The sequence below is a fragment of the Melanotaenia boesemani genome, chromosome 20 (genome assembly GCF_017639745.1).
Source record: "Melanotaenia boesemani isolate fMelBoe1 chromosome 20, fMelBoe1.pri, whole genome shotgun sequence".
NCBI classification, from domain to species: Eukaryota; Metazoa; Chordata; class Actinopteri; order Atheriniformes; family Melanotaeniidae; genus Melanotaenia; species Melanotaenia boesemani.
Genome location: NC_055701.1, coordinates 6428606 through 6436253, shown reverse-complemented (window position 1 = coordinate 6436253; position 7648 = coordinate 6428606).

The window sequence follows — 7648 nt, the reverse complement described above, 5'->3', positions numbered from 1 at the left end:
ATCAAAATAAAACATATAAACTTTTCAGCGATTTTAGAGCTTTGCTTCGAGTTTGTGATGTAGCAAATGGGCAATTGTTTTACAGGATTCAACGATTACATGACATGGACCAGTGTTTCCCAATCCAGGTCCTCGGGACCCCATGCCCTGCATGTTTTAGATGTAACCCAACTTTATCGCCTGAATTAAATGAATGGCTTGTTAATAGGCTGCAAAGAAATTAATGAGGAAATTCATTACTTTGAATCAGGTGTGTTGGAGCAGGAACATGTCTCAGACATGCAGGGCAGGGGGTCCGAGGACCTGGATTGGGAAACACTGACATAAACTTACCAAGGAACAGGCATGTTCAATGATGGTAAGATTGCACAGGGCTATAGTGGAATTGACGTCCACCAGTTTCTGCTGGAGTTGGGATCTGAAAGAAACAACAATAAAAGACATCCATGTGATTATGGTTACACTGCGTAAAAGAAGTGGCAACCTCAGCACCTGGTGAAGCTGTGTTACACCCACCTATTGATATCGGCACAGATCAGGTCCTCTGTGAAAGGTGAAAATTTGGCTATTAGATATTGGTTCTTGACAATGGGACTGTGTAATTATAGTGGAAAGAAAAAATATTTATCAAGCTTACCATCAACAGTTGTCTCCTTGCACTGAAGAGAAACGGAAAGAAAATGTGTTAGTCTAGTGGATGAGTCTACATGATTTGTAACACCTTAATATGGTCGCTGTTAGAGTTGGTAAGCATACTGGTGTCTTGAAAAATGTAATTAAATGATGTGTAATCCATACAATATGCTTATATAAAAGAATTCACCTTGAAAGAATCTGGTACTGAGCAACCTGTTTCAGAAAAAAACAAAATACTTAGATATGACATGCATATATTGTCAATGTGGTAGCATTGGGCTTTTCTGAAAACGTTTATCAGAAAAACGTTTTTGACACATACGTGGGAATGTGTTTATGAGTGATTCCATGCTTGATCTGACACCCATGGAAAGGTCCAGTGGCAGAAATTCCAAACTTCCCTCAAGACCAATGAGTCTGGAGAGGAAAAAACAGCCATTTTGTGACGTTTTTCAGCAGTTTAGCATCATACTGACTAAAAAAATCTAGTAGTTCTCTGGATAAATGTGTCTTACATAGCTTCATAGGATGCACAGCTGATGTTACTGGGGATCACCCATAAGCTGTATGGCTGGAGGCTTGCTATCACAGGAAGCAAGTAGAACTGGAACCACAGCTGAAAGTCTTCAGGCTGAAAGACCTCGAATTGAGGAGACAGGCCTGTCAAGGTCAGGTTCAAGATGGTGTCTCGTACAGCTGGATTTTTGATGATGGTGATGTTTTGCTGGAGGTAAAAGAATTCAAATTGGACTTAAGCACGTTTAATCTTTCTGTAATCTTGGCAGAATAATGGTGAGAATGATGGCACAATTTTGAAATCTGAAAAAATCAATGAAAGGGAGCGAACATTTTGCCACTATGAACCATTCAGTTAAGGAACATAAGGTGTCATCTGAAGTAAAACTTGACTTTAACAAAGACAGCTCAAGTCCCTATCAAGATGGACGTGAGCTGTCTTTGCCAATCAACATTGCGTGTAAAAATGAGATCATGTCAGTGGTAAACATTCACCTGCTTGTTGTCTGTAAATGCCTCGAAAAAGTGTCTGAGCTGCACTTCGTCGCCAGACTGTGTCAAGTTTGTGAGCACCACCCTTACGAGGGCAGGATCTTCCAGAGCTCCGCTGTCAGGGTCCAGTATGAACTCAGCCTTCTGCTGTGGTGACAGCTCTTCCAGGACCTCTTTCTGTAACAGCATGTTTTAATTTCCATTAAAGCTAAAGGATCACTCAGATTTACTTTTATATTTCTAATTTCCCTAAATGTTACTTACTGCAGAAAAGGCGTTGTTTATATCCTTAAGTGTGGCAAGTTTTGCAAAGACAGAAAACTTTCCAAAGTTTTCTTTCAACCATGTTTCGCTTCCATTGACATTTTTTCTGCATCCAGGGTCTTTAAACAGAAAAGAAGTCTTATACTTCACTGACAACTCTTCTTTTATTACTTCATTGTTTAGTGTTCAATCTACGTTTAAAACAAATTTAAGTTTTACCTTCCGTGTTTGGCCTCAACAGGTATACTTGAATGAAGTTACTGTAGATCAGATTCCTTTCTTCTTTTTTTGCCATATCCAGTTCTTCACTCATTGACTTTACCCTTGAAGATACATTTGAGTTATTTCTTCATAATGAAAACATTTAAGACAGCAGTCCAAAGACATTGGATAGGTAATCAATGTTATTACTTTGATTAAATCTGTCTTTAATTAATTGTCTATATTTGATGCAATCTTTTTTTGAAACTTTGATTATTTTTTCCTTTTCCCCATGTTTTTCCTTTCATGGAAACCTTTTTGACATAAGTACACTAAAATGCTAAAAGTAACCCTTTTTCATCACATTAAAGGTCTACTTATCTTTGTTTATTTCTATGGAACTCTGAGAACACAGATGGGTGCAACAAAAAATTAAATTTACAGCAAGTGTAATTGTAATCTCCAAAAAAAAGGAAAAAAATTAAAAGGAACAAAGAGGTTTACGACGTTTCTACAGACAGAACAAACCACAGTGGCAGTTTGTGTCCCTTTAAAAAATGCAAGTCTTTCCTTCAAATCAAATTAATTCACTTACAATTCTTGGAATGAAGTGCAGCTGAAGTTCTGGTTTGCGAGCTGGATTAGAAAGCTTTCAGTGACGTATGGCAAAAGTGGAGCCATTTTCAATGAAAACCACTGGCTGATGAATGTAGGGTCGCTGTTGTTACCCAGTTGCAGACTTTCCAGTACTCCAAATATTTTCAGCAAATTAAATCCAGTTTCATTGGCACTCTATAGTAAAACAAAGTTAACTGAACATTCTTTCATTGTAAAGGATACAAGACAGTGTTCATTCATTCATTCATTCATTCATTCATTCATTCATTCATTCATTCATTCATTCATTCATTCATTCATTCAATCAATCCTTTTTGGCAGTTTACTTTAAATGTTGTTAAAATCTTACAGGGACATAAGAAATTTTAACCTAATATTAGCGCCAACGTAAAAAGCCTACATAATGTCTGTATATATTTTTCAACTACATTAAACCAAATACCTGCAATGTTTTTGCTTTACAAATATTTTGAATATAATTAAAAAGAAAAAGATTATTCATTTAATTACCAGCTCTAACAAGACTTTTAATGTCGAGTTGACAATCTGTCTGAGGTTTTGTTCCACTTCGCTGGACTTTTCATCTGGCAGGCTTGCATTGTTACCTCTTTTACATGATAGCTGCCCAACTAGTGTGTCCACTGCCACAGATATCTGGAAAGAGCAAAAACTGCAGTGTCAATGTCTGTAAATAACCACAAGGGGGTGTCATTTTTCAACAATTCTTACTGGCAGTTTTCTAATGTTATACCAGTGGCTCCCAAACTTTTTCTGCAGGGCCTTCTTTTCATCAAAAATAATGCCAAGCTTGTTTGGTTTCATACTGTCAGATGCTAATGTAATGAGACATACAACACACTGTGGTCTCTCTTCATTAGCCGCCATTGACCAATACCATTACTTGACCATTACCTGGTCAAGCCTAGGTCTAAATATGCCTAATATTTTCTTGTCTTTTTTATATATGTTTTCTTTCTTTTTTTTTGGTATTTGAAATCTCTGATGCTGATTCATCATTGTAGGCCCACTGGTATTGTCACGCATTGGCGGTGGAAGTGAGGACCCAATTGCAGGCAGTCAAGGCAGGAGGCAGAACAATGAGGGTGACAAGGTTTTATTTCCAAACCACAGGACAGGGAACCACACACGACAGGGATACACCAAAAACATATACCACATATAAGGATCTGACCAGGAGTGACTGAAAACCAAGTACATACATACACGGAGGGAGTAACGAGAAACAGGTGAAGTGGATGAATAATTAGACCAGGTGTTCTAATTCTAACAAGAAAAAACTAACTTAACATGACAAAACTAAAAACCCAAACCAACTTCAAGCAGACACTAATGACAAAAACCAGAACTATAACCCAAAACCATAACTAGAAAATGACGAACATGACCCATACACAGCCCATGATCGTGACAGGTACTTTCAGAAATTTGTCCATGTTTCGCAAGCAGTGCAAAAGCAAAGTTTTATCCAGCTAACACACATTCTGATGGCTATCAAAAATGGGGATTTCTGTGTTCTTGGCAATGTGAGGGTCAGATATTATGTTAGAAGAGTCCATACTATAAGCGGGGTGACCTAAGTCACCATTTCTGATAGCTATGAGAACTTTACTGTACCTGCATTATTATGAACTCAAACTTAAGTACAAGTTTTTTTTCAAGACTTTGCTCGTCTTCTAAGATGCACATGCAGAGAAATGTACGCTATCACCCCATGTGGTCCCAGGTTCTGATGGGTCACAGATTTTGGTGTAACAGAGTAAATAGGCTGAGAGCTGATCACCATGATCGACCAGAAATGAATCGCAATCATTATGCGTCATTGCCCAGCCCTGTGTTTACGTAACATTTTTCATTAATAATTTGAAATGCTTACAGTGTGACTGGCATCTTGTAGATTTACCGCTTGGCAAGGTTCCACATGAACATTGCTTGAAGTGGAAGCATTCCTTTAAAAGAAATAAAAACAAAATGGCTTGATAAATTATGATTTTAATCATTTTTCTTTTAACCAGAAATATTATTTGTAAAATTATGCAAAGTGTTATCAGTATATCAACTTTTCATGCTGACCTGTTATCTGTTGTCAATAAACTTGGACCTACAAATGTGGAAGAAATTAGTGTATGTTACACCTCTCTCCTTTCTTTTTTTAAATTAAAAAGCTGTCATTGTCTTTTATAAGATAAGCATTTGTCCTTACCTTGTGTTGTGTTGAACTGTAAAATAAATTTGCAGCAGAAAAAATTAGTTTAAGTGTGTTTTTGACCCTTGTTTAACATAGATATTTATTTGTGGTTAAAAAAAAAAAAAAAAAAAAAAAAATCAATGAAACTTACGATTGCAGAGACCAGCGACGGCGTGCATACTGCAGGAATGAAAAAAATATACATGTAATTTTACTCTACATACATTTTCATGCATTCTGGCAAAAAAAAATTAAACTTAAACTTACCAATTCCAAACACTGAGAGTAGCAGAACTTGCCTTAAAGTTCTGAGGTCACCCATCATGGGAGCACAGCTCTGCTTACCTCAATGATTCTTAGTTTATTTAAATTTCCTTTTACAGGTAGTAAAATATTTGAAATACTAGGGAAAAAGAAAAAACACCATTTTCAATAAATATTCTATGACATAAAAGTTTTTGTTATTCATTTAACTTGATTTTTTTTAAATAGAACATTAAACATTAAGGTGGCTGTAAGACCCTAATTCGTGTTCTATTATAAAAGAATAAAATAAATGACATATGTATTTACATACATTAGGTAGTTTACATTTTAGTAACATAGATGGAGCTAACTTTCTATATATTTAATGTACATATTTGATTTTTGTTTTACTCTGACATGTTTTGTATAACTATTATTTTATTTATTGCTACACAATTTAAAAAGAATATGAGATGATCCATTTCTGCACAATAAATGCAGGTTAAAATAAGAGTTTTTAGTATAAGATTAGTGAAAATGCGCAGTTGAGCTTACCTTTCCTAAAGTCTTTGCTGAGCAAGAGAAAAGTGAAGCTTGCACTTAAAAAGTGGAATATGTATACAGTGGGTGGAGCATACCAATCTTGAGCCAGTCTTTAGAATTGAAGTCGAAACAGCCTACAGATAATTGTTCAGCATGTTCTGTGAGATTCCATTTGGTGAAGTCATGCAAGCCTGAAATCTTGTAATTAAGATTTTAGTTTAAATTCATTTTTAAAAAATATATAAAGAATCTGTTTACGGGCTCTAGGCAACATGATTTTCTTTTCCAATATATCAATCAGATTAAAACAGTTGCTGTATCAATAGTCTAATAATTTGTGGATAATCTAGATATCTCTGATGTCGAACATGTGATCATTAGATACAGTTACTGTCTGATTTGAAGTTTTACTTTGTATTCCCTCTTTGTGTGGAAGAAATCAAACCCAGCAAACATCTTAAGTGTTCAACAAGTAATTTTATTAATCCATTATGCTTTTAAATCCAGCCTTTTTGTATGTGTGTTTTAATTTAACAAACTGCAAAGACTACCACAAATTACAACTGATGGACTGGTGCTTTTGTTTACCAACCCTGATTAGCGTAAAAGGGGCACTTTGACTTGTCTTGACATTACTTGTTTCCTACAACTAGGCTTTGTAGTTTTATATTTAAAACAAAAATTTAGGGCATCTACAATAATGTTGCTATGCATAGAAATTAGATTATTCTAAAAGAGCTGAAAGACCAACTCTCATGCAAGAGCAACAATGCAAGTCTATACCCTTTATAATAATAATGCCACCCTTGTCCACAGTACAAATTCCAAACTCTCAGTACATTTTCACTTACAATATTAAACAGAAAATGTAAAAGAAAAAAGAAATTGTATAAATATCTAAAGCACTTTAAAATGCATAACAGCTGCATTCTTTCAATACTTCTTCTTTTAACACAGAAAAACTTCTAGAGGAGGTAGGTGTGGATGGCCTGAGGTGCTAACTTGATGAATGTAGTTCAGCAGAAAAAAGTCTAAGCCTCATTCGTCACTCACAACGGGTTGTGTTTTGTTATTTAAAATACATTGGTTGGGTTGAGAAATGTAGAAATAAATCTGCCACCTTTAACTAAAATAAAGAATATAGCTTACTTAATAAAAAAGAATAAAATATCTTTTAAGAATTTTGTGGTGTCAGTTCAGGATGCATACCATCGCAGATCTGTCGAGTCAAATTTGTTTCTTTAGCACATTTGAAACTTAGTTAACAAACTGCTTTACAGGACAGAAAATAAAACACTAGCAAACAACAATTAAACAAAGACAAAAAACAATCATGAGCAAACAATAATAATAAAAATGTAGAAAGAATAAAATAAAAATTGAAAGCTAAAAATAAAAATATCTTTTAGAAGAGATCACTGAGTTCCCAGATCTCTAAGATAAGTCTGTTACGTGAAATATAAGACAATTCATACCCTGTTTCATTTTTTGTTTTTCTTTTACCATCAGCCTTGTATGTAGTGACTCACACACAAGTCGTAGTTAGCATTTAATTACCCTGTCTATTCTTCACTCTGTTTATTTTGGACAGGCAACGCTGTCAAAACCAGGGATTTAAGTTCCAATGTCATGATACACCATGCCATGATCTGCAAGAGGTCATCACTCTCACAACAAAATGGAGATGCAACTCCCATGAACATGTTTGAGGCCATGAAATAGTGCGGACACTTATAGTAAAATGGAAATCAAGGTTCTGTCATGTTACATTTATGATAAATTTTGTTTTTTGGCGTGTCACTTTTCATTGATCCCTGTTCTTTTTCATTTGTTGTAAGTGAGGCATTAGACAGTTTGTGAGGTCAATTGTAAGACACCTCTTGATAGGAAATAAAAGATTTTTAATCTCTACTTGGATACCTGTCA